Here is a 27,813-nt window from a genome sequence, read left to right as displayed (position 1 = left end):
TCTGTGCTTGCACAAAACAGCCTCTGCTCGAGTACGAAACAATCCCACCACCGCTGCGGTAAATTTGTGCCAAAAGTCACGTGATGCATTGAGTTGTTGTTCAGACTTCCCGACAGCAGGGGGCGCACCCAAAAAAACTGAAACGCACCGGTTTGGCTGAGGAAGAGAGACATGATAACACAGCTAACGGCATCAGCACCCCACAGGTAACTTTCAAAACTTTCCCGGTGAAAAAGTAACAGCTCACTGATAGATCATGTAAGATTTTAGTTAAAGGCCCTGTTTAGTTTTATCTCTGATCTAAAAATGCTGTGTAACGGACTTTTGAAAAATAATGTATTTAGACTATGATTTGATCTTTACTCTCCTTTCAGAATTAAACGTCTTTGGAGACGTGTGGTGCGCAGGAACTAACATACACAACAATGTGCTGCACTCAGGAGAGGATAACAATTCGCTTGACCTGTGAAACATGTTAGATAACTTCTGTTGTCACCATTTATTTGTCCCAAGACTACAACTAAGTTTTCACACCATCAGCAGTGGCTGGGATGACAATTCACTCAGAACTGAGGGGAATCTAACACTCAGTCAGTTATGGAAGATGGGAAGCATCCAGCATGCTGTGGTAGAACCAGAAATCACAGAGGTAAGAAGGATTTTTTTGTGCTGGCTATTATACAGTTTCTCACATTAATGCGTATATTTCAAACCAGAAATGAATTTATCTGATCATTTATCTGATCACTCCAATACAACAAAACATTGAGTACATCAGAGAGGTGGCACTGAAACTGGTTTCTTTGAAATCTGTTTATTATGGTCCTTCAAAATAATTTGGAGTCATTTGCTTTTCCATCCTTAGCTTCATAAATTTAATTATATTCAGTAAGTTGTAGCAACAGAATCACAGCCTCTTTTTTATTCTCTATATATCTTTCTTGCAGGGACTCTGCCTGCCTCATATTGACTAGGACAACAGTGGACTGCTGGATGACCCACACTGTGGGGTCACTATTTCTGAAACTGGCGATGTGTTGAGCCCTGAACAACTTGGTAGCACTGAGGGCAGCCATGGATGCACTGGGACATTCTGAATCGCACAGCTCAGATATATATATATATATATATATATATATGTGTGTGTGTTGCTACTCTCCAGTATGACCAACACTTTACGGGTTTAATCTTATTGTGGTTACCATTGTTGCAAAAGGTTTTTAAGTAGTAAAATCTAGCCAGGGAAATGTAACTAAGTTAGTGCATTCACTGAATAAAAGTGTAGAACTGCTGGGATTATGATGGTAAATGTGTATGGTACTGTATAAAAATTTTGAAAATGCTGAGGTTATTGGAAAAAAGGGCACATGGAGCTGTTAATAAACCTGAGGATGCAAACAGTGTGGGAAAATTAAACAGTCCTTTATTTTCCACATTGCATAATAAACATACCCTTTCATAAAGTCTTCATTTCCAATTCTTACCAATATCAATCAAAGTGAATACACCTTTCCACAAGGATTGCTTTTATTGTTGAAATCAAGACTGAAAGAACTCCATTAATTCTCCAGGTTTTTCCCAGTAAACAATCCATGTATTACCATAAAGCGGGCTGTATAAAACAAACTGGCTGATGAAATGGATGAAGCCAAAAACAGGACTATGAAAAACAATTTCTGCATGTAAGACTGTCAAGAAATTTAGAACCTCAAACCTGGCCTTTTTTTGCCCAGCCTAAACGGCTCCACTAAGAGCTATGAAGGACATGCTGCAACAGTTAGTGATCAAAGTAGTTAATACTGGGAACTAAAACGGTTACATATTAAGTTATTTTTAAACAAGCTCAAATCATCTGCCGTATGTTTAAAGATTACATAAAATTTTGAATTGTTCAAGTCTTGGTAGTCTTGTGATGGAAGTCGGCGTGTCTCAAAGCAGGTTGATGATCTGGTAGCCTTCCATCCAGCCCAGAACTTTGATGACCTTCACCTCATCAGTGGATGCTGGAAAACAGATATGTGTTATGGATATGTAAAGGATAATACTCCTCTTAAAGAAAAAAAATAAATAACCAAGAGGAAAACAAACGTTTTAAGAAAATATCTGCCCATGTGGCCAATTCCAGCTGTGGTTTTTGCCATGGACAAACCAATTTTATTAAGTGCACAACACATATTTGCAATTGGGCACAGATGACCTCATTTTTACTTTGAAGAAATTAAGGAGTTAGAAAGGTAGTGAGATATAATCTAGATCTGCTGCTATATGCTTTACTTGTAACATTCATATTTATGTTAGAAAATGCAATTTTTAATTAATTTCCTTACCAATTTTCAAATAATCAATATCCACTCGTTGCAATTATTTTAAATTGCTTAAGAATCCGTTTTGCACATAAGCATACATGCATTGGTTTAACAGTTTTAGGATAAATTATCATATCCAAACACCAATTTAGGTTTACACCAATAAGAACAACAGACAGTCAGTTGAAAACAACATAAAAACACATTATAATCTGTTAACAATGCATTTATCTGGGTATCCACTCAGGTACTATTTATTTGACAACAAAGTAAAGGGAGAAGCCAACCAGTGGGGTTACATTACAAAGCAAAAGTTGTTTTAGCATGGCGTTCAACCTAAGGCTAGCTTTCATGTAATTTGCTCTAAAACGTAACATGGTCCCTTACTGTAACACAGCAGTACCTTTAACTGAAATCTTACATGTTCTATCTGCAAAGTGAGCTGTTACTTTTTCGCCGGGAAAGCTTTGAAAGTTACCTGTGGGGTGCTAATGCTGTTAGCTGCACTGAGCTATGGTGTCACGTCTTTCTTCCTCAGCCAAACCGGCGCGTTTCAGTTTCTTTCGGGTGCGCCCCCTGCTGTCGGGAAGTCTGAACAACAACAACAACAACTCTTAATGCATCACGTGACTTTTGGCACAAATTTACCGCAGCGGTGGTGGGATTGTTTTGTACTCGAGCAGAGGCTGCTTTGTGCGAGCAGAAGCAGTTTTGTACGAGCACAGACCGTTTTGTACCCGAGGAAAACTTATAAATGATATTTTGAGTGCAAGGTTGGCGAACAGTTTGCAAAACAATTTTTTGTGTGTGAAACATATCTTTTTGTGTGCAAAACAAGTTTTATTTGTGTGCAACACATTTTTTTGCTTACAACGTTTTGTCAAGAAATTATCTCCATAGGCAGCAGACTATACCATCATCAATGCAAGATCTTGGTGAAAAATGAATGCAACACTGGATGAAAATAAATCTTGTGATATTGCAGAAGATTATCAAAACAATTCCACAGCAAATTTGTGCTGTAATCAAAGCTAAAGGCGGTCCAACGAAATATTAGAGTGCGTAACCTTTTTTTCTCGGTAGTGACTTTTTTGTTTGGCCAGACAGCTGTGTGTGTGTGTGTGTCAGTGTGTGTGTGTGTGTGTGTGTGTGTGTGTGTGTGTGTGTGTGTGTGTGTGTGTGTGTGTGTGTGTGTGTGTGTAACAAGAAACTCAAACACGTTTCTTGTTACACGAAAAAAAGTTTAAATGAAGAGAAAAAAAGCACACGAAGTATCAACCATAACGTCAAAAGGACACTGGCACCTACATCTGAACCAGTGATGCATTGTATTAATGAGCGAGTAACGTTATACTTTAGAAAATCCAAGAGCAAAGACATAATTTGTCTTTTTAGGCATAGTAGCATCTCAAACCTTTGAAAGCACAAATCAGTTACAGTATTCCACCTTTTCATCAACATTTTATATTTAGATTTTAATCACGAACCTGAATTGTCACTTTGTTTGCCACACTTCTAGAAAACGTGAACAAAAACATTCATATTTTTTCCCCTCCAAGTGACCCTCATACTTTTTAGAAGACATTGTAACGTAAACTCTAACACAGTGGCCTCCAATGTTTTTGTTTCTGTCATATTTTTCACACATTTTCTTATTTTTCCTAGCTCTAGCTTAATGTATAAACTTTCTTTAGTATTTAGTCATAGAGTACTTTAAAAGTGTTGGTGTCACACTGCACAGGACATTGCAACAAACATTTTTTTTTAAATGCAAAATTAGTTTTGATGGCTGTCAGCTACACTGTAAACTAAGTTGTCTCAACTTATGAGTCTGCAGCCTTTGCTTCTGACCTGCAGAGTGAGCTTTGTGTTTGTTGTTCGTTGTGTGGGTAGGATAAGCTTAGGAATTAAAATTGATGCGAAGAAAGAGATGTGTGGCAACACAAAACCACCTCGCTGAACTTGATTATGCAGAATTTAAGCCTGGACTTGTCAGCTCCTCCTGTCTGCCTCTGAGGCTCAGCTGCCATGTCTCATTTTGGTTAATGCCAATTGATGGGGCCACTGAGGGTGACTGACTTATTTAAATGCTGCTTTTACCCTAATTTCAATAACCAGAATTAAAAGCACAATCCAACAATTTAGAGGGAAAAACCAGTGATCAAAGTAAAACAACGGTCTTTGGATCGTAACGACAGTTGGAAAATGAAAGTCATAATACAAAAATGAGAGAATAAGCATCTGTAAAATGAGGCAGGAATCAATAATTTAAACAACACAATATAAAGTTTAATGTGAAGGGTTTTTGAAAATGGGGCAAAACTTGAGAAACCACTTTTTTCTTCCATCACGAGATTTTAGGTGTCATCTGCTCTGTTTGAAGTTACCTCCAGGTATTCGAACATCACAGGAGGGCACGTTATAAATAATCCTGCAACAATAAAATACAGTTCAGTGAGCTGAGTTACAGGAATGCGTCGAAAGAGTTTTCAGCACTTTAACTGCATCTGAAGGTACTGAACTGTACAGCACTAAATTCTGACATGTATTGTATTTCTTGGCGGACCAAAATTGATCATGTACAACTAAATACCACATGTTTTTTTAGCTGCAACCCTCTGAGCTGGATATTTCACTGGAAACAATCTTTTTTTTGTGTCCTCCTGAATGAAACCTCAAATGTTTTGGCTCATTCAGTCGTCATGAAAGATGTGAAATGCACTGCCGTGTTTTTTTTTTTGGTCATTTCTACATCTTGCCAAATGGTGTCTCGGAGCAGCATAGTATTAGTTTTGACTTGTTGTGTTTTTGATCATATCTCATGTCTTTTTATGCCTCTCTGTGTTAGGATGAAAAGTTGTTTTTGTTTTATACGCAAATTTCAAATCTGTGTAAAGAACACGAAGGGCTGCACAAACAATTCTCACAGCAAGTTGTCTAACCCTCTGCTGTTCAAGCGGTGTTGTATATTCTCCATAGCACAAAGCCAGTCAGATGTTTTCATACAGTCATCATATGACTGAATGTCATTACAAAGCTGGGCAAAAATCTCCATTTCAAACCCAATTATGATGTTTGTTTGGGTTCAATGTCCTGTTGGGAGATCTAACAATTTTAAACTTTCACTCGTATAACCTAAATGGTCACTCTCAGATGAAAGGAAATTAGTAAATGTGTTTGGTAACCCCATGCAAGCACAATGGGTCAAATATATCATCAAATATATCATCAACTGAAAGGTGCTGGAACACCAGGGACTCTGTCCACTATGGAGTAAGTGTATCCATGTGGACCAAGAAGGTGCCAACCAAAACATGTTACCCTTTCTCCAACGCTGATGTGCACAACTCAGGTCAGGTTAACAAGCTGAATGCCTTCTGGCGAACAATAAAACTAAATAAAGTTATGGGACAACTTTAAGCTGTTTGGCCACAGTGACAACCAATGTGTGTTGAAGCGTCAAGCTGAGCCTTTCAAACCTAATGACACTGAACCAATGACCGAGCCCAGTGGTACTGTATTGAGCTCAGGACTATCCCAAAGCACCAGTGGCATTGGTGCACCGCTACTCTGGATGTGGCTTGTACAATCATGCATATTACATATTGTTCGCACTTCATTGTGCAAATAGGCTGCTGTATTTCCTTTCTTTAACTTGAACATTTAATTTTTTACCTGAATATGCTGTATTATTATAATATCAACAACTGTGCAATACGTGCTCTGGTTGTTGTTTTTTTACTATTATTTTAGCTTTTCTGATAAGTTTATTCTCCGTAGCTTTAGAACTAACTTTTAATTAGATTAGCTTTTTTTTTTTCCATTACTGATTTAATGTGTAAGTGTCTGTGTTTTTGCCAATGTAATGAGGTTTATTTTCTTTTCTTAAGCTACCTTTCCAGAAGCTTAATTTTGGCCTTCTTTGTCCCAATTATAACCAGTTTTAATGTGTGACTTAGACCGTTGCCATGCTGATTTGAGAGGAAGCTAAAGAACCTGGAGCTAATAGTTTTTTTTCATTATTGCATTTCAGTTGTGCAATGAAACCACACATCAACAGCAGTGGAATATATCCTCAGTATGACGCCGTCATGTTTGACAACTAGTACATTGCTATTATATATGAAAGCTGTATATCGACTCCTCCAAACATATTTTTCTGTTACTGACTAAAAAGCTGGATCTATATCCTAGCTGACCATAACACTTTCCTCCCAGAATGCATTTGGCTTGTCCATGTAGGAGCCAAGTGTTTAAGCCATACCCAAAAGTTCCAGTTGAAGATCAGAGGCTTTCATACTCAGTGTTCTTTCAGTCCTTGTAAATTGTGTTCACTTCCAGCATCTTCCAGCCCTGCTTGTTTCTTGAATTCCTGAACATGCCAACCAAATTCTTGTTATCTGATATTGTCCATATGGGACACATGAGTGAAGCTTTCAGACGTGACCCTGAATCCAGATGAACATTAAAACAGGTTTTAAAATTGATGGAGCAGAATCACATTCAGCTCCTGGAATAGCATTTATTTAGACTTTATTGAATGTCTGTGTGCTATACCTATAAACCATGGCCATGCCAGGGAACCAACCCTACCAAAAAGAGCGCTGCCATTACTATTAAAAAAGGTCAAATACACAGGTAGAATTTTTCCAGAACCTTACAGATAGAAACTAAAGAGTGAGACTTCTTTGCTGAATTGTAGTGGATTTTTTTTATATTAGTGGCGGACTGTATGTACACTTTTGACCATATGTGGATTAAAGAAACTCCACAGTAAATTCAACAAGTAAATTCAAACCATTGCACCCTTTTTTTCCAGCGAACATTAAATAAAACTGAATCAATTAAAGCCCATGATTCATGAATCATTCGTGCCCATGAGGTGCCTATCTAAAACTTCTGACTGTAGTTGGATTCCTCTATAATTGTTGAAAACAAAGGTTATTCTCACATTATAGTTAGTGAATAAGCTGGAGAAAAAAGTTGAAGAATAAGCAGTACCGGTACTCTGCTAATATGAATGACAGTTTAAAACCTGAGGGATGTACTGACAGCCTTTACTCACCTCACAGGCTTCTTTTTTTAACATCCAGTGCGACTGAGTGCAGATTGCAGTCATTGTGTTGGCAGATAATTTATTGCTGGATGGCATGAAAAATGGGACTCCTGGTACACAATGAGCTGTGTCCTGACACTGACCTGACCCGGACACTGTTTCACTGATGTTGACCACGCTCGTCGTATGTGTCCCCTGGGACAAAGACACAATTTGACTAATTAGAAGGCAAAATCTGGTGAGGACAGAGGTCAAAATGGAAACCAATGCTATTCTCAATGCTTCTTGTAAAATAAACAGCTCAGCCGCAGTGTTTTTTGTAGTGGTTTAAATTGAAAACATAATCACTTTGACAACCCTAGTATACTGTTTTTAATTTATTGCTTTCTTGTAAAAAAAAAAAAGAGAAAAAAAAACTGCCCTAACTGGCCAGAGCTGAAGAAGGTTCCAGGACACGCAGGTTTATCAAATAACTGCCGTTGAGATTTTTACACATTTTTCCATTAATTCTTTCCAAGACCTTGTACTGTCATCATCGCTGTCATTTCTACTCAAACAAGCTTGAAGTGGTAATTTATTTTGTGTCCGTATTTAATAGGCTTCAGAGGGAGCGTCTGAAGTCTGGAGTCAGGTTTCGGCAGGAAAATGAATTAGTTATTTAGGAAATAAGCCTGTTTGGCAGTGCAGATGGGTGCAACTATGAAAGTACACAGAACCATTTTCAAGCTGTCCAAATGCTTGTTGATGTCACAATGCTGTTAGTTGCTGTGTGATCTACAGACCCTCTATAAGAAGCATTTGTCCTATAGATCAAAAAGGACAGATATGTTTGGATGAATTTATAGTTCAAGACAGATATTTACATACATGGTATGCATACATACATAACCTTTTTTTTTTCAATGAATCAGAATTTTTTTTCTATTTTAAATCTATCTGCTAAATGTGACAGATTGAGAAGGATTATTGTTTTTCTTTCCTCAAATTCAGAAATTTACAAAAACTTCCTTAAAATCAGGTTAAATGGCCTTTCAAATTGTAGGATTTGGGGTCAACATTTTGCACATCCATCCCCCAGCTTCTTACAATGGTTTGCTCCAAGTTTGGACTGTTCCTCCTGACAGAATATGTGCGGTTTAGCTGGCCTCCTCGGTCGCATACGTTTTCAGCTCCTCTCTTGCAAATTTTAGAGGCTTAGATCAGGGCTTTGTGATTTTTTTTGTCCGCTTTGTACCAATGTGCTTGGGGTCATTGTCCATTTGGGAGACCCATTTGGTCCCTAGCTTTACGGGTATAATGGCTTGAGAGGTTTCTTCAATATTTAGGCATAATATTCTTTGTAAATGTATTTTATTTTGAACATCATCACTCCTTCAGTAAAACACCTGAAAGAAATTATGTCGCCACCTCTGTATTTCACATTTGAGATGGTGTTCCGAGACTTGCAAGGTTACCTCTTTTCCCTTAAAATGTCACATTTGTAATTATTTTTACTTTCTTTAGAATGGAAGCATGTATCAAAAATAAGGATCTGTGTCCCAAGGTGCATTTGCAAAGTAAGATATGGATTATGTGCTTTTAAGGGAACCCAAAGATGAATCAGACTAATGGAGATTGTCAATTTGTCAGTCTTGCCTAATTACATTTGCTTTTACCATAGTTGCACATACATAAGTGGAGCATTTTAGGTTGCTGCTTTAAAATAGATCCATAGATTTGGCTCCATTTAACTAAATATGTTAAAAGACATAGTAAGAAAAATGTCTCCTTATGACACAAAACCCACTCAAAAAACATCAGCAAAGCTTGGTTTCAAGAAAGCCAGCAGGAGCTAGCTCAGTCAAGCCTTAAAACACTGAAAAAACACAGTGAAAAATGGTTCAGAAGTAAACAATTTTAAGCTTCCCCTGCTTATTTTCTCTGCCAAACATCTGCCGTTGTCTCTGAGCAGCGAGCAGGCGGCTAGCTCAAAGGGGAAAACAGCCGTCATTTGGGAAACCAGGCATGGGCGAGCTGTACATGGCTCTGGTGGGTGCGCTCGGGCTGTCGAGTGTCGGGGACCTCCACACAGCCTTCCTGACATGGCTGTGTCTTGAGGTTTCCTGTGAGGGCCTACGCAGGTAGCAGCGGGCGACATCGGATCAGCCTTTCTCTTAGCTCGGCCTATCCGCAGGAGACCGCTCTGCGCCGTTTCGACTCAGCTTTCCTGCAACTGCTGAGAAAGGTTACAAAACCGCCTGTTTCTATGGCAGTCGGCTGTTTAAGTTCTGATACTGGAAAAGGGCAGGGATGCACTTAGCTTCAATTCTACCTGCATATGGGGCAGTTCTCCAAACTCCAGGCGGATCCTTTGCAAAGGAAGATGAGAGGCTCCCATTTGCTGCTTAAAGCAGCGGGTTCCCTCTGAGAACAGTCACTTGGGAGGGGTGACTGCAACAGTCCCTTACATTTATTCAATTCAATTCAATTTTATTTATAAAGATTGGGTCAGATTATACAGATTGGTAAAAAAAAGTCCTATCTAAGGGAACCTAGTTGATTGCATCAAGTCTTGACAAGCAGCATTCGCTCCACCTGAACAAGTGTAGAGCCACAGGGAGCGTCATCTGCATTGTCCATGGCTTTGCAGCAATCCCTCATACTGAGCAAGCATGAAGGAACAGTGGAGAGGAAAACTCCCCTTTAACGGGAAGGAAAAACACCAGCAGAACCAGCCTCGACCGACTGGGGGTTAGAGAAGACAGAGCAGAGACACAACAAGAGAGACAAACAAGCACAGAAGCACACATTGATCCAGTAATATGTTCTACATTAGATGATAATAGCGGATGATCTGTCTTCCCTGGATGATGTCACAGCTAACAGAACATCAGACCAGATGTACCTACTATGAAGAAACAAAGAGAGAGAACAAAAAGTTAAAAGCTGAAATGACAACAAGCAATGCAAATTGGAGAACAGTAGGAGAAATACTTGTGGCCTTAGAGTCTGATCTTATGTTACTTTCTTGTTGGCTGATTTTGCAACAGAATGTAACTATCCAGTTTTATTGTAAATAATAATTAGCTGCATTTTAAGTCATATAAATGAGTAATGTTAACAAACGAGGCGCTCATATACAGATCAGCTGTTGATTTGGTCCTTGAGGCCTTGAGAGCATAGAGATATTGGCCTTCAACTGACTCAGTATTCAGCCTATAGCTTTTTTTGTACAGTCTTGCATTACTTATCTTTGCCTGAGGTCTTCATGAATATTGCACTACACTATGCTCTATAGTAAACTTGGTGTTGTGAGGAATGTATCCTATTACTTTATGAATAATAGATAAGGGTTATGGAAGAGCAGTAGCACAGATTCAGTGATATTTTCATATATTATCTCACGATTAGTGTCTAGATACAGTTGTCAAAATAAAGAAGTGGTACTAATTCTTTGTTAAATAGAAATATGTCATTATTTATTCTTTTGCTTGGCATTGAGCAGCCCACATAGCTTTCTATGCTGGGTGAAGCTTTCTGTTCCAGCACTTTTGATGTCCATTTCCAACCACATCAAGCACTCAAAGTTTGAATTTACAGCTGGTAAAATAAGGACTGAACATGTCAAACCCATAGTAATTTACACATAGAAACACATCAAAGCAAAGTAGTCCCCAAATTAAGTTACGAGTAAGGAACTGTACTCGCACAGGGAAAAGGTGCTGAAGACACAGAAACAAATTTAATATTTTGTGAAAGAAAAATGCTTTTTTTGTAATGAAAGCTTCACGCTTCAAGTCCTTTATGGAGAAACTGGTGATGTAAATTTATCAAAGTGCCTTTTACTCATTCTTTCACACCAAACCACCCTCAGATCTTCAAGGTTGTACGGTTGCTTTTTATGCAATCTGATCTTTCGATAAATTTTCAATTAATTACGAGGTAACTGACAAGAGCATTTTAACTCTATTTTTCTCCTTGTCTGAAACTAATTAAGAGGTTCCCTGGCTCTGTGTTCAGGACCATTGCCTTTCTTGGAATAGTCTTGAACCCCCCCCCCCCCCACACACACACACACACACACACACACACACACACACACACTCCTGATGAAAGCTATTTTCACCAGCTTACCTGAAGACTGTTTTCTGGAAAAACACCCTGAAAGTTTTGTCCCAAGGCTGAGACTGAAAACTTGCCGTGACGTAAAATTACTAATCACTGCAGGGCCATTTAGTTCTTAAAGAAAAACAATCAACTGGGAAAAGTAATTACAACAGAGTCTCCACCTAAATGAAGGATAAACATTTGGCAGAAGGAATATTTTTGTTTTCCTTTTGTTAAGTTTAAATCCAGACATTTCACATTGGAGCTGTGGTCAAAATCAACATGTGGTTGCCTCATGTTAAACATTATTTTAACTTGGTTCACTCTGGGTGGATGAGTGTGTCAGTGTTGTACAAGGCCATTAGAAAATGACAGAATAACATGCAAGCATTTTTCTCTTCATGTGTCATAGGGCAGATAGGCAAGGCAATTTTATTTCTATAGCACATTTCAGTACAAAGACAATGCAAAGTGCGTTATATGATTAAAATATAGGAAAATAAAACAGAATAAAAGCAGTTGGAATAAAATGTAGAAAAAAATCGGGAAATGGAAACTAAAAGCAAATATTAAAAACACCTGTACGACAAAGTTGAACTAATGACGTTTCAGTTAAACAGTTTAATTAGAACAGTCAAAGGTAATACAAAACAAATGTGTTTTTAATCTTGATTTAAAAGAACTCAGGATTACAGCAGTTTTACATTTTTCTGGAAGTTTGTTCCAGATAAGTGGAGCATAGGAACTAAATGCTGCTCCTCCTTGTTTAGTTCTGGTTCTAGGTATGCAGAGTAGGTTGGAGCCAGAAGACCTTATTGGTCTGGATGGTTGATACTCTGACAACAGATCTCAGTGTTTCCCGCAGCGCTATCTTGGCGTGGCGGCCGCCACGCCAAACTCACGCTACCGCCACGCCAACATTCCAAAAAAAAAAAAAAAAAAAGTGCCGTTAACACGCGGTTTGTTGTTGTTGGTATTGCGCGTGCGTGAATGGCAGGGAAAAAACACCTGGATACCCCCGCTCCGCCAGTCTGTCCGCGGAAAATGTGTTTTATCTCCCCCCCCCCCCCTCCGCGATTCGGTCCGCGGAAAATGTGTCGTCTTACTTTACTTTTATAATTGGAATAAAGAGGCATGACTTGCTGTGATTGTCTTTGTTGACTGATTTAGTTATATGAAGACAATTAAATAATATCTGCAATTGTCTGCAGCATTGATCTTGATCTATCTATCTATTCTAAAGATGAACGTGTGTGTTTGAGAATATATTGTATGTGTATGTGTGAGGAGTATGTATGTATGTATGTATGTATGTATGTATGTATGTATGTATGGGAAGTATGTTTGAATGTGAGAGCAAACATATGTATGTGAGAGTAGGGCTAGGTGATATGGCTAAAAATCATATCACAATATAAGTTTTTATTTTGATCGATATCAATCATTTTTGAAACTTTTTTATACTATACAAAATAAGGTCCAACAGTGGCAGCCACTCCTGGATCACTGGGCTCTCGGGATTGTCTGCCTGTGATTGGCCTTCAGAGAATATCTCTGCCATTGCTCTCTCTTTAATGGCCTCTACTTTGTCTGGGCTAATGTACTGCACCTTGAAATGAGGATCTGCAAAAGCAACCATGTTGAGTAGGTCATCTCTGACAAAGTCAGCATATTTCTCATCCAGACAGGCCGTTATTGTGGTCTTCTACTTATTGTGAATTGCATGTCCCGATCTTTTTGTCTTCTGCCACCTGGTTGGTGACTCTGTGGCTAGCTGGTGATTTGGGAGATTGAGGCACTCCTGAGCTTTAAAAAGCTCCCTTTTTTTCTTCCACAAATAAGAGAAGGCAGACACAACTTTCTTACACACAGCAATAGCCCTTTCCACTCTTTTATCCTTTCCTGTAACCACTGCATAAATACAAAGGAGAATACAGTTTAAATAACTAAAAGAGTTTAAAAAAATCAGGGTTCAGTCACATCATTAATCATGTCTGCTTTAGATAACGACACTAAAAATGTTGTAATCATTTTATTTTATGAAATACAGAACATTTATAAATGTTGATCATGTCAGTCTGTTGTCGAAAGATAATGAATCATAAAATGCTATTTACCATTTGGTGAGAGCAAACGATGGCCATAGCACTGCAGTCTTGTCCACTTGTGTATTGAAGATGCCTTCACAATGTTTTCTCCACTGTCTGTAGTGATGCACGCCATCTTTTCCTCTGTCAGATTCCAGGACGACATAGCCTCCGTCAGGCCTCCTACTGTCAGCTCCCCTGTGTGATCCTCTTGGAAATAGCCAGTTTCCAAGCATCTTGTTTTCAGAATCCAGTCATTGTCAATAAAATTAATTGTGAAGCTCAGGTACGGCATGTCGGAGGTTGTCGCAAAGTATTTAGCAGACGGCATCTCCTTTTCCACCCTTTCCCTGTACGTCGTGCACAGTTTAGCAATATTTGTTTTGGTAAAGCGTAAAGTGTAACGGGGGTCGAGCGAAACCTTAAGCTGGTTACTTTGCGTGTTGTTAGTAGTTAGCGGAGCGGTGTGAGCTAATGGCTGAGACACTCTCCTCTAAACTACATCCCCCAGAACACCTTGCGCACATCCACATTTCCTGTAATTTCTGGTTAAGCTGTTTGCGGAGTTACGTAATTATCTAATGTATTTTTTTAGGTTATCGATCACGTTTATATCAAGATACATACGTTTATCGTTTTATTGCCCAGGCCTATGTGAGAGCAAACATATGAATGTAAGAGCAAACAAATGCACATGAGAGCAAACACACATATGTAAGAGGTAAAATATATAAATGTGAGACAATATATATATATATATATATATAATTATAATATCTATATATATATAGATATAGTATAATATATAGATATATATATATAGTATAGATATAGATATATATGATGTATATATATGATATATATATATATGTATATATATATGTATATATATATATATATATATATATGCGTATATATATATATATATATATATATATATATATATATATATATATATATAATATATATAAAGACCGTAGATCAGTTGGAGAAGCTTTAATAAATGACTTGTCAGTTAATGCCAGAAAGAAAGTAGTGTCGTTACTTTGCTCACAGCAGCGGCTCTCATAAGCTGCCTTTGTAACACAATTCACATAACTCGCCAGAATCATTATAAATAATAAGGCAATTTGTTGTGGGTGCCATCCATTCTCACTTTTATAAATAACTGCTCCAGCTCTTCAGTCTCGTTTCTTGTACTGTAATTCTTACATTTCATTGTTATGTTGGAAATCCCAACTGTAGCAGATTGTACCAGACTGTACTATTTCCATTTTTAAATAAATGAGAAAATGTGCATTATGGCTTCTTTTTAAAATATTTCTTTAGCAGTTTGGTACCTTTCGCAGGAATTTAATGTGCAGTTTTAATCAACTCTTTTCTCAGTTCTGGTCCAAGTAATTTTTTTCTATTTTTTTATTTTTTTAGCACACACTAAAAAATTAAAAATATGCTCAAAACACGATAAAGATCAACAACAAGGTGCAAGGAAGATAAGAAGCCCCGAGGGGCTTATAGTGTCTGCCTTAATCATATGATTAGCTTGGTTAGCATCCCTTTTCATAGTAGAGCACACAGAAAGACAAAACTGAATTAACAGATCAGCACATTAGGCTATCAAACAAAGATATCTCAATTAAAAAAAGAAACAAAGAAAACATTGAATAAATAATAAGAAATTTGTCTTGTGAAAATAAATACTACATTCGAGGGCTCGTCAGACCAGTTGAATGATTGAATAAGTACCGTTTAACGGTCTGTTTAAATAAATTTGGTGAGTGTCATGGTTTAGTTTTGATTCGGCTTTTGTTGCCATTGGTTTTCGGTTTTTCCACCTTGTTTTAGTTAGGGGTTAACTTTATTTATTGTTTTTAGTTTCTCCTTCCCCTCACTTCAGCCTTCCCTTCCACCCAGCCTTCACTTCACTCTCCTTGCAGTCAGTCACACCTGTTAGTAATTATTCAGTCAGATGCATGTCACCTGTTAGTCTTCCTATTTAAACCTCCCTCTGCCTCACTTTAGTGCTGGTCCGTCTTCAGTATCATCCACTCCATGCCAGTCCTCGTCCTTGCCTTGGAAGGTCTATTTCTGTTTTCGGATTTAAGGTTAGTTTTGCCACGTTGAAAGACTTTGTGCCTCACCGTTGTTCCTGGGAAGTTCTGCTTTGTGTTCTGGTGTCCCCAGTGATTTGCTAACCTGACTAGCCGCTCTGAGAAGGCTCAGCTCTGTGCCACCCCGCTCAGCGTTGTTGGACTCTCTCTCTCCTGGCCGTCAGCCCCTGCCTTCACCTGCACCCCTGAGCCGTTGTATTCCTGCACCTCCGGTTACATCTTCCATCAGTCATCAACCCTTCAATAAACCTCTCAAACTTTTGTCCTGTGTGTGTTCTGAGTTCATCAATAAACAAATCCTGACAGTACGGACCAGCACAAAAGGATGAACTCAGACACCACATGGAACTTACCTGCAGGGGCTGACACCCCGGAGATCCGTGCATACCTGGACATGTGCGAACGCCTGATGAAAGAGAGGTACGCCAGGATGGCTTCTGCCCAGGACCCTGCGCCGCCGATCAAGGCCGACTCCACTCCCCAGGTGTTCTACGTGGGCGTTGTTGCCGCTACCCCAGGGCACGAGAAGAGAAGCCGCAGATCCCTTCATCGCCTATGTCACCACCTCTATGACTCGCAGCTGGCTCCCCGAGTAAAGCTCAATGTTCCATCCATCAGAGCCCCACATGTCGAGGAGGACCAGCTGTGGAGCTTCTATTACGGTGACCGGGACGACCTTCTTCCCCGTGGGCCTGTAGCCACCCCTCTGACAGCCTCTGTACCCCCGTCTGGCTCCTCCCGGCTAGGACGCCGGGCACTCCGACGCCTTAAGGCCTCCGAAGACTCGCTCCCGCTCAGGTCCCGTGAGGGGGTTCAGGAGGACCCGCCCTCTGAAGCCTGTAGCCCGGCAGCGTCCGAGGTAGCTGAAGAGATGGTTCCGCCTCCACCCGAAAACTCCACTCTGCCGGCCACCGTAAGCTCCGCTCTGCCGGCCACCGTAAGCTCCGCTCTGCCGGCCACCGTAAGCTCCGCTCTGCCGGCCACCGTAGGCTCTGCTCTGCCGGCCACCGTAAGCTCCGCTCTGCCGGCCACCGTAAGCTCCGCTCTGCCGGCCACCGTAGGCTTCGCTCTGCCGGCCGCTGAAAGCTCCGCTCCGCCGGCCACCGTAAGCTCCGCTCTGCCGGCCACCGTAAGCTCCGCTCTGCCGGCCACCGTAAGCTCCGCTCTGCCGGCCACCGTAGGCTCCGCTCTGCCGGCCTCTGAAGGCTTCGCTCTGCCGGCCGCTGAAAGCTCCGCTCCGCCGGCCACCGAAAGCTCCGCTCTGCCGGCCACCGCAAGCTCCGCTCTGCCGGCCACCGTAGGCTTCGCTCTGCCGGCCGCTGAAAGCTCCGCTCCGCCGGCCGACGTAGGCTCCGCTCTGCCGGCCACCGAAAGCTCCGCTCTGCCGGCCACCGCAAGCTTCGCTCTGCCGGCCTCTGAAGGCTTCGCTCTGCCGGCCGCTGAAAGCTCCGCTCCGCCGGCCGACGCAGATCAGCCCGAGGCCTCCGAGGAAGCCGCCCTGCCTCAGCCCGAGGCCTCCGAGGGAGCCGCCCTGCCTCAGGCCGAGGCCTCCGAGGGAGTAGTTTCGCCTCAGGCCGAGGCCTCCGAGGGAGTAGTTTCGCCTCAGGATGAGGCCTCCGAGGGAGTAGTTTCGCCTCAGGATGAGGCCTCCGAGGGAGTAGTAGTTTCGCCTCAGGACGAGGCCTCCGAGGGAGTAGTTTCGCCTCAGGATGAGGCCTCCGAGGGAGTAGTTTCGCCTCAGGATGAGGCCTCCGAGGGAGTAGTTTCGCCTCAGGATGAGGCCTCCGAGGGAGTAGTTTCGCCTCAGGATGAGGCCTCCGAGGGAGTAGTTTCGCCTCAGGATGAGGCCTTAGTTGATGCTACTCCTATTTCTAGTTCGTCGTGCCGGGGTCGTCCTCCACGACGCCCGCACCAGACTTTCCTGTTCGGCCGGAGCCAAAGACTGCGGACTCCGGGCCGCTCAACTTTGCTTCGTCGGGGCCGTCCACAACGGCGCCCGCCTCTGACTTTCCTGTCCGGCCGGAGCCGCAGACTGTGGACTCCAGGCCGCTCGACTTTGCCTCGTCGGGGCCGCCCACCACGGCGACCGCCTCTGACTTTCCTGCTCGGCCGGAGCCGCAGATTGCGGACTCCGGGCCGCTCATCTTTGCCTCGTCGGGGCCGTCCACCACGGCGCCCGCTTTTGACTTTTCTGTTCGGCCGGAACTGCCGACCGCGGTCTCCAGGCCGCTTGACTTTGCCTCGTCGGGGCCGTCCACCACGGCGCCCGCCTTTGACTTTTCTGTTCGGCCGGAGCTGCCGACCGCGGTCTCCAGGCCGCTTGACTTTGCCTCGTCAGGGCCGCCCTCCTCAAGGGCTTAGTCGGGCGATGCTGCTCCGCCGCCTGCCTCGTCCAGGACGACCTCCACGAGAACTCTTGCGGCTTAGCAGCCGTCTTTGCCTACGCCCTTAAGGCCAGTGCTTTCTGTTTTATTTTGTTTAAGCTCGGTTTTAGTTTTGATTGATTTAGAATTCCTCGGTTTAGAATTATTTAGGGGGTTCTTTGTTTTCTTAGAGTACTTAGTCTCTGTTTTGCTTTGTTTTTTCCTGCTCTGTTTTAGGAGTCTAGATTTTGCCTTAGTTTTCTAGGTTTGCCCAGCCTTGTCATTTTAGCTTTAGCTCTCTGGTTGTCACGTTAGTGTACTTGCTCAAGTCCTAGTTTTTCTTGTTTTTTCCTTCATTCGTAGTTAGCTTTAGTTTCATTTTCTGCTTTAGTGTTTTGATTTTATGTTTTGCCTTAGTTTTTCTTTTGTGGTGTTATCCCTGCTCTAGTTTTGCCTTATTTTCTAGTTCTTGGTTTGATTCTTTATTTTTGTCCTGCGCTTTTAGTTTCCAGCGCTCCTTAGGTCTTAGCGCTCACTTAGATTTCTGACCCCTGGCCCTGAGCTGTTTCATGCTCCTTAGCTTTGGCTGGTTCGAGCTTCCTTGGTTTTTGTTTTGGCCTCTTAGTTCCTTAGTCCCCTGGCGTGTTATGACGCCCTCTGTTTCTCGGTTCTCTGGCGTGTTAGGACGCCCACTGATTCTTGGCTCTCTGGCGTGTTAGGACGCCCTCTGATTCTCGGTTCCCCGGCGTGTTAGGACGCCCTCTGATTCTCGGTTCCCCGGCGTGTTAGGACGCCCTCTGATTCTTGGTTCCCTGGCGTGTTGGGACGCCCTCTGATTCTTGGTTCCCCGGCATGTTAGGATGCCCTCTGATTTGTGGTTCCCCAGCGTCTTAGGACGCCCTCGGTTCCCCGGCGTTTTAGTACGCCCTCCGTTCTAGTTCCTTGGCATTTTAGATGTTTCTGCTTCCCTTGTGCCCCGGCGTTTCCCTCACGCCCCGGCGTTCTCTTCCCCAAGCCCCGGCGTTTCCCTCACGCCCCGGCGTGTTCTTCCCTCTGGCGTTGTCGTACGCCTGTTCTTCCCTCTGGCGTTGTCGTACGCCTGTTCTTCCCTCTGGCGTTGTCGTACGCCTGTTCTTCCCTCTGGCGTTGTTGTACGCCTGTTCTTCCCTCTGGCGTTGTCGTACGCCTGTTCTTCCCTCTGGCGTTGTCGTACGCCTGTTCTTCCCTCTGGCGTTGTCGTACGCCCGTTCTTCCCTCTGGCGTTGTCGTACGCCCGTTCTTCCCTCTGGCGCTGTGGTGCGCCCGTCCTTCCCTCTGGCGCTGTGGTGCGCCCGTTCCTTCCCTCTGGCGTTAAGTACGCCCGTTTCTTCCCTTTGGCGTTAAGTACGCCCGTTTCTTCCCTTTGGCGTTAAGTACGCCCGTTCCTTCCCTTTGGCGTTAAGTACGCCCGTTCCTTCCCTTTGGCGCTGTCATGCGCCCGTTCCTTCCCTTTGGCGCTGTCGTGCGCCCGTTCCTTCCCTTTGGCGCTGTCGTGCGCCCGTTCCTTCCCTTTGGCGTTAAGTACGCCCGTTCCTTCCCTTTGGCGTTAAGTACGCCCGTTCCTTCCCTTCGGCGCTGTCGTGCGCCCGTTCCTTCCCTTTGGCGCTGTCGTGCGCCCGTTCCTTCCCTTTGCCGCTGTCGTGCGCCTGTTCTCCTCCTGGCGTTAGCACGTCTGGCCTTGCCCGTTTTGCCTTGTGGCAATGTTCGCCTGACTTTCCTTGTGGCGAAGTTTGCTTTTCAGCATCTGCTAGACGTTCTTGTTTTGCTTACCAGGGGTTGTTAGTGACCCCTTTTAGTCCGCTTTTGTTTTTCCTTTTGTTGCAGATCGCCCTGAGTGGGTAGTTTTTTTTTTTTTTTTTTTTTTTTTTTTTTGATTTTGGCCCACCATCCGTACCACCCTCCACCCACCCTGCTTGGATCTGTTTTGTTTGACCCTAGCCCGCCATCCGTACCACCCTCCACCCACCCTAGGTTGGTTGTTGTTTAGTTTGTTAGGCCGTCCGGAGACCGGCCTTGAGGGGGGGGTAATGTCATGGTTTAGTTTTGATTCGGCTTTTGTTGCCATTGGTTTTCGGTTTTTCCACCTTGTTTTAGTTAGGGGTTAACTTTATTTATTGTTTTTAGTTTCTCCTTCCCCTCACTTCAGCCTTCCCTTCCACCCAGCCTTCACTTCACTCTCCTTGCAGTCAGTCACACCTGTTAGTAATTATTCAGTCAGATGCATGTCACCTGTTAGTCTTCCTATTTAAACCTCCCTCTGCCTCACTTTAGTGCTGGTCCGTCTTCAGTATCATCCACTCCATGCCAGTCCTCGTCCTTGCCTTGGAAGGTCTATTTCTGTTTTCGGATTTAAGGTTAGTTTTGCCACGTTGAAAGACTTTGTGCCTCACCGTTGTTCCTGGGAAGTTCTGCTTTGTGTTCTGGTGTCCCCAGTGATTTGCTAACCTGACTAGCCGCTCTGAGAAGGCTCAGCTCTGTGCCACCCCGCTCAGCGTTGTTGGACTCTCTCTCTCCTGGCCGTCAGCCCCTGCCTTCACCTGCACCCCTGAGCCGTTGTATTCCTGCACCTCCGGTTACATCTTCCATCAGTCATCAACCCTTCAATAAACCTCTCAAACTTTTGTCCTGTGTGTGTTCTGAGTTCATCAATAAACAAATCCTGACAGTGAGGGGTCAAAAAAATAAGGAGGAAGCTGATTAAAGAGTTTAGCTTCTCTGAAGTGAAGACTAAAGACAAATGTGTGCGAGAGGATGGGAGTAAAAGTTTGTTCTTATTTATTGTATCATAATCATGATTTTCATTGATCCTTCTAAAATATTTTTTTTTTATTTTGGAGGTAAACAATTAATTGCTTTGTAGACAAACTGGGCAGTATGAAGAAAGTTTACCTGAGTTACACTAAGAAAATGTAATTCCTGGAAAAGAGGTTGTGAGTGGGCTAAGCAAGTTCAATGAGAAATAATCCGTAAACATTGTTTTTGAAGGAGATAGACAGTTAAGCTTAGTAGAATGAGCTCTTTCCCAAATAATATTGCAATAATTAACATAAGGGTAAATCAAAGAGCAATACAGTATCAGGGTAGATTTTTTTAATCAAAACAATAAAGGCTTTTCTCAAAATACCAATGTTTCTAGCAGTTTTAGATTAAATATTGCTAATGTAAGGTTTCCAGGACGACTTATCATCAATTAATAAGCCTAAAAATGTTACCATTGATGCTGAAGAAGTTTTATTATCAATCATCACTTTTTTATGGGCATTCCTGTTTTTATTACTATTATATATATATATATATATATATATATATATATATATATATATATATATTAGGGCTGGGCAAGTTAACGCATTAATTTCGCGTTAATTCATTAGACTATTAACGGCGATATTTATTTTATCGCGCATTAACGCATGTTGCTCACATGCTTTCAGTCAGTGTCAGTCAGCAGGCGCGCTCACTGCAGCGCGCTGTCACGGCAGCACTGTCCCGCTCCCCCCCCCCCCCCCCCCCCCTCTCGTACATGGCTCAGCGGCGCCAGCCAATCAGCACGCAGGCTCAGCCTGGCCCGCCCACTCAGCTCTCACACAAACTTAACAAAGAAACAGCTGAGAGAGACCGCAGCAGCGAAAAAACATGAACAGGGGAAGTAGCACCATGTTTTGTAAAAAGCCGGTTCATTTCAATGGAAACACAACAAATTTGTCTAAGCACGTGAAAAAAACATGAAAACGTCGAGCCCCAGAAACGGAGAGAGGAGACGAAACTTCTCTCATTGCCCCGACAGACCCACAGACGTCTCTGACTGAGGCGTTTCATTCCTCCAGGGAACATCCAGGTAGATCAGTGGATGGATGGATGGATGGATGGATGGATGGATGGATGGATGGATGGATGGATGGATGGATGTTACTGGAGCCCACACATAACATGTAATTAAGACCTTGGGTCCGTTCTTCGTACGTCGCTAACTCAGTTAGCAGGATTTCATTGTTGACGATTTGGCATGATCTTGGATCGTTTGGTTCTTCGAAAGACATCCTGCACTTGTTGTCATAGCAACATGTGCGCCAGCTTAAGCCTGCTCGAGAGCAGGCTTATTTCATGTAAACAAGATTAGATCACGGCTTTATAAGCGGAGGAGATAGGGAAGTCTGCCGTAGCCATGTCCATTTTTACGACAGCAAACTGTTGCGGAAGGTGCAAGAATAATTTGCAGAGTTTTTCGAATTAATCGCGTATTGCGCAATAGACAGCATCCTTCAGCGCAGCGCGACAGTGTAATTGTAGAGAGATTTTTCTTGGTGGCTGTTATAAACAGACAAACACATCATTTAACAGTGGCTTTTAAAGAGGTAAAAGTGATATTGGAGTCATAAATCTAAAATATTTAAGTTATTTGTATGATAGTTTGCTTTTTATTTTTATCATATTCAAGTGTGAAGATTTGTTCAGGCCATTTTATTGTGAAGTTTAGTTTTACTTTGAAAGGCTTGCATCCTGTCGAGCCGTATATTGTATTAGAAAAAACTACGGATGGATTATCTAGACACGGAGCAATGCAGTTTTACCGTGTAAGCTGTGTATGACTTGGAAAAGGAAGATTTTAATTTTTTATGGATAAAGATTTTTTTTTGTTAAAATTCCCAGTTTGCATGCGTCCTTTACTTCCCGTCTCTAAGGAATGACACTGAAATTTGGATCTCTTGACATAACAAGTGCCTTTTTAAAATAAAGTATAATAATTAAAGGCTACCATTTTGTAGAATATTCTTGTATTTCACTTTTACTTGTCCCCATGTTCTAGTGGGTCCCGTGGAGGCTCTGATATAAAAGAACAAATAATATCAAATTATTAAAATGCAAAAATTCATACTGTAGAAAGTGATAGAAACATCTACCATGGACAGTATTTACGCATTAATTTGTCTGCTGCTTTTTGCAGCCCTCTCTCTTGGCTTTAGCAGACTTTGAGGTGTTCGTTTTAATTATTGACTCAAATTCGGCATAACCTTCCATTAAAAGCTCTTGTTCTGCTTGGGAGAAAAACTGTGGGCGTTCTTTGCTGAACAGCCAATAGCAGCGTTGCTGATCAATGTTTCTACTATCGATACATTTCCCCTTTTAAACAAACGCATGAACGCGCAGTTGTCTCAGATAACTCAATCCAGCCATACTAATCATAAACAACAGGTGTGTTGGAAGAACCCAATTAGCTGGATCAGGATTAGCCGGATGAAATCATCTTGGATGTGTCATTTGATCTTGGATGTTTTAAGCAACGTACGAAGAACGGACCCCTTGAAAGAACCCAGTACATATATTAAAAAGGGTTATTTAAGATAAGATAACATTAGCTAATCCTTTTTTTATCCCACGACGGGGAAATTTATGGGATTAAAGCAACAGGCAGGTGCACACAACACAGACAAAATTACATAAGGATTGAAATATATAAGAGGTGGATTAGCGAAAAACACTGAACATAACATTATTATTATTATTATTATTATTATTATTATTATTATTATTATTATTATTATTATTATTATTTAATTGTAATAATAAAATAAAAACCACAAAACCCAAAAGGTCAACAGTTTCATGATACATCAAGCTTAGGGACTGGCTAATATACAGCAGGTCAAAAAAGGCCATATTTTGGCTGCAGTGCTTGCTGTTCTCTTATGAAGAAAAGATCAACTAGTGCACTAAATTCAATAGATGGGTTGAAAATATCCAGTATAAAATAAGTGCTACAAATGTTACAACACTTTTGTTCATATGGCAGCAGAACATTAAAATAAAAGTGCTCTTTACACTACTTTTGAATTCATTCTTGGAGTTTGTAAATACAATGCGATTAATCGCAATTAATCGCGATTAATCAGGGCGATTAATCGCGATTAAATATTTTAATCGTTGCCCAGCCCAAATATATATATATATATATATATATATATATATATATATATATATATATATATATATATATATATATATATATATATATTACATTTAAAGATAATTTGTTTGACTTGGACAACCTGGAAAGTTTTACAGCTCTATATTGATTGTTGAAACCAGATATTCAAAATTACTATGTGAATAAAAAATGCTTGTCATCTGCAAACAAAATTGCAACTTTATATAAATCAGTAACATAAATCAAAAATAAAAGTGGTTCAAGGATAGATCCTCGTGGCACTCCACATTTAATGTCCAATTGAGCGGAGTTAGTGCCCTTAAATGATACATTGTTTCTATTCTTCAAATAATTGGAAAACCAAAAAAGTGGGATGTTTGGAACACCAATCGATTTCAGATTTAGCAAGATCATCTCGTGATCTATGGTGTTGAACACCTTGGATATGTCAAGGAATACAGCAATTGAATATTGCTTCCTATCCCGAGCTCTATATAGTTCCTCGTTTAGGTAAGCAATAGCCATGTAAGTTGAATGGCCCTTGTGGAAAACATACGGAGGTTCATATGATATATTGTTACTTGTGAATAGAATTCAAGAATAGAATTTTAAATTCTATTCTTGATTTAACAGGAAGCCAATGAAGGAAAGCTAAAATTGAAGAAATATGATCCCTCTTGTTGATTTTCCTCAGAACTCTTGCTGCAGCATTTTGGATCAGCTGATGACTTTGAACTGCATTTTGTGGACTTCCTGATAGTAAAGAATTACAATAGTCCAGCCTTGAAGGAACACATGCATGGACTACTTTTTCAGCATGGCTCCTGGACAGAATGTTTCTAATTTTGGCAATATTCCAGAGGTGAAAAAAGGAAACTCTGGAAACCTGTTTAATATGGGATTTAAATGACATGTCTTGGTCAGAAATAACACCAAGGTTTACTTTATTACCAGAGACCAAGTTAATGCCATCCACAAAACCACAAAATGTTCATATTGTTTCTGTTTTTGGCCAATTCATCAACATAATTATTATTATCATTATTATTATTATTTGCAGGCCTTAACATCTGGTTTAGTTTGTTTCTGTACTGCTTATACTTTTCAAAATGTGTTGGAGTGGGATTTAAAATATATTTTCTATACAGTTTTTGCTCGTACTTGAGAGATTTCATAATGCCTTGACTTACACAAGACTTGCAATATGATTGTTTTTTCTGAAATTTGGTCACTTCGGGAAAATAATCATTATAGTGTTTAGTGACATTCTCTAAATAAATATAGAGTAGGCCTGTTGAGGATCATCATTGCAGAATATGTCATCCCAACATGTATGTAGAAGTTTGGTTTTAAACCTTGAAATAGTTTATTTGTTTATGAGTTTAAAAGTAACTAACAACTTAGAAGTTTATTGGAACCGCAGTAAACAAAAAAATAGAGAGATGATAAGCAACATCAGAGCATAAAATTCCAGAAAAAATCTTTGTCAAGTACATCAGAGAATTATGGAGCGCAGGAGAGCTCACTTTAAGTGATATTTTTTTTCAGGTTGGGATAATTTGTGAGCACGTTTCCTTTAATTGAGCCCTCGAATTAATAAAACGTGAGCACGTTTTCATTTAATTGAGCACTTGAATTAATAAAACATAAGCACATTTTCTTTCGTGGGTGCGTTTTGGTAGATCGAGATCTCGAATATACTATAACGTGCTCATGTTTACATGTGTCAAGACAATATTGAGTGCACGTTTTACATATTGTGGCCACGTTTAAGTAGATCGTACACACAATGTTCTATAACCATGTTCACTAAATTGTGCTCTTGTTTTAATAAATTGTGCCCTCGTTTTAGTAAATCGTTCACTCGTTTGAGTAAATAGTGCACTCGTTTAACAAATTGTGCCCTCGTTTTACTATGCTTAAAATAAGAGCTCAATTTAGTAAAGTAAGCTCACACTATAGTAAAACGAGAGCACAATATAGTAAATTGTGCACACGATTTAGTAAAACGAGCGTACGATTTAGTAAAACAAGTGCACAATATAGTTAAACGAGAGCACAATGTAGTAAAACGAGCGCACATTCTCTCAACATGCAAAACATTTTGCGATGACCCCTGTAGGGCTCCGTAGAGAATATATTGTCTATTAATGTTAAAATTAAAGTTATTCTTGTTGGTTTGTGAATAACAGGTTTGAAACAGAAAGTGGACAGTATATCTAGAAAAGACTGGGTTTGGGCATCACAATCTGAATTCATTATATTGATGTTAAAATATCCCATGAAGAAACATTTTGTTCCTTTCATTGGACACTGTATAAAGAACATTTGTAAGGTGACTAACAAAGTCAGGTATCTTTGAGTGAGGATGCTTTCATACAGAGCCAATTATTGGATGTTTTGTCTCAATAAATACTGCTTCTCCACACAGTATCCACACAGTATCCAAGGTCAGATCTTTCATTAAATTTCAAAGTGTTATTCACAAACAAAGAACTGCCCCCGCCTTATTTTCTCTACATCTATGAAGATTACTATAATTGTCTAAGTGTTTTTGTGTAACCAAGATTCTGAAATGCCAATAACAGAAAATGAAAAATCAAGGTTCGAAATAATAAGTGCAAACTGGTCTATTTTTTTAGACTGCAAGTATTTATATGCAAGAACGATAAACTGATGGTTATCAATTTGATTACATACTTTTTTGAGTTCATCAAGAAAGTATTGGCAGTTATTAATTACACTTTGATTCAAGGTGTTAAACTGATTATATCAGGGTCACTGTTGGAAAGAGCATTTCAATCCTGATGTGAATGTCAGTGTTAAAAATGTTTCTTGTTTGCTTAAAGTGATTTTGGCTAATGAACTTTAAGTTCTTCAGTCATTCATCTTAGCTTGTGATATCTTGTCATATGAAATGTTGAGTTTTTTTGTTTTTTTTTACTCTGTGTTTTAGATCCAGATTCAACCAGAATCGAAATAGCAGTAACTGACTATGACATTTTCTATGTCATAGTCAGTTAAAAAACAAAGCAACTGGACTTGATTTCCGTAGTTGAAGACAATTCACTTCCTCTCCAGGAAGCTTTCTCCACTCAAAAAGTCTGGAGTAATGTGCAGTACCAAGCTTTATACTACTGCCCAAAACAAAGGCCTTGTAATGGCTTAGACAACATGCAAATTCAACCGAAACAGGTCCACCCTTAGTAATGGGCGGTCGTTGAAGCCATTAAGCCAGCAGATTGAACCGAAACTGGTCCACTCCTCTGTAACGAGGAGTCGTTAGGGTTGCTATTGGCCTGGCTTAAAGGAGCAATGTTTTGATCACCCATATGAGGATGAGAGTTAAGGTGATGATTTGCCGGAATTAATTCTATAGCTGTATTGTAAGTTTTTGAGAGTTGGAACCTAAGGCCTCCTCCTCTGTTTAAGGTTGTTTTTTCTCTCTTAACATAGATGGCTTCCTTCACCCCTTTCAAACTGTCTTTCAAATCTGTTTTCTTTGTCCAAAATGTGGACATTTTTGGTCCTCAAAAGAGTGTCCTTTGTCCTTAAGGTGTAGGTGGACAGCAGAGTCTTGACCTGAGGAGGTAGCTCTCCTGTGTTGAGCCATACGTCTGTGGAGAGGTTGTTTCAACCAAACAACCTCTCCACAGACTTAACTGATAATTAGCTTTTCACCTGTTGCATACAGAACAAGTCCAAGTCTATATTTTATTTTTCAGCTTTGTAGTTACCAGGCTAAAGTTGCTGCTAGGCAACAAAACAGATATAAAACCTGATCAGACATATTTTTGGCTAAAAGTTACAAATTGCTGCTTTAAGTGTTGTTATCTGAG

General features: G+C 40.9%; 1 long non-coding RNA gene across 1 annotated transcript; it reads right to left on the bottom strand.

The window, feature by feature from the left end:
* Positions 1-1,731: 1,731 nt before the first annotated feature.
* Positions 1,732-2,896, bottom strand: LOC118557566. Its single transcript, XR_004927919.1, has 2 exons — positions 2,785-2,896; positions 1,732-2,003 (listed from the first exon to the last, which is right to left on the bottom strand). It is a non-coding gene; the product is annotated as an uncharacterized LOC118557566 (long non-coding RNA).
* Positions 2,897-27,813: the final 24,917 nt, after the last annotated feature.

Source organism: Fundulus heteroclitus, chromosome 23, assembly GCF_011125445.2.
Source record: "Fundulus heteroclitus isolate FHET01 chromosome 23, MU-UCD_Fhet_4.1, whole genome shotgun sequence".
In the NCBI taxonomy this organism is placed as follows: domain Eukaryota; kingdom Metazoa; phylum Chordata; class Actinopteri; order Cyprinodontiformes; family Fundulidae; genus Fundulus; species Fundulus heteroclitus.
Note: the sequence above shows the minus strand (reverse complement) of the source record. Positions and strands in the feature narration are given on the sequence as shown.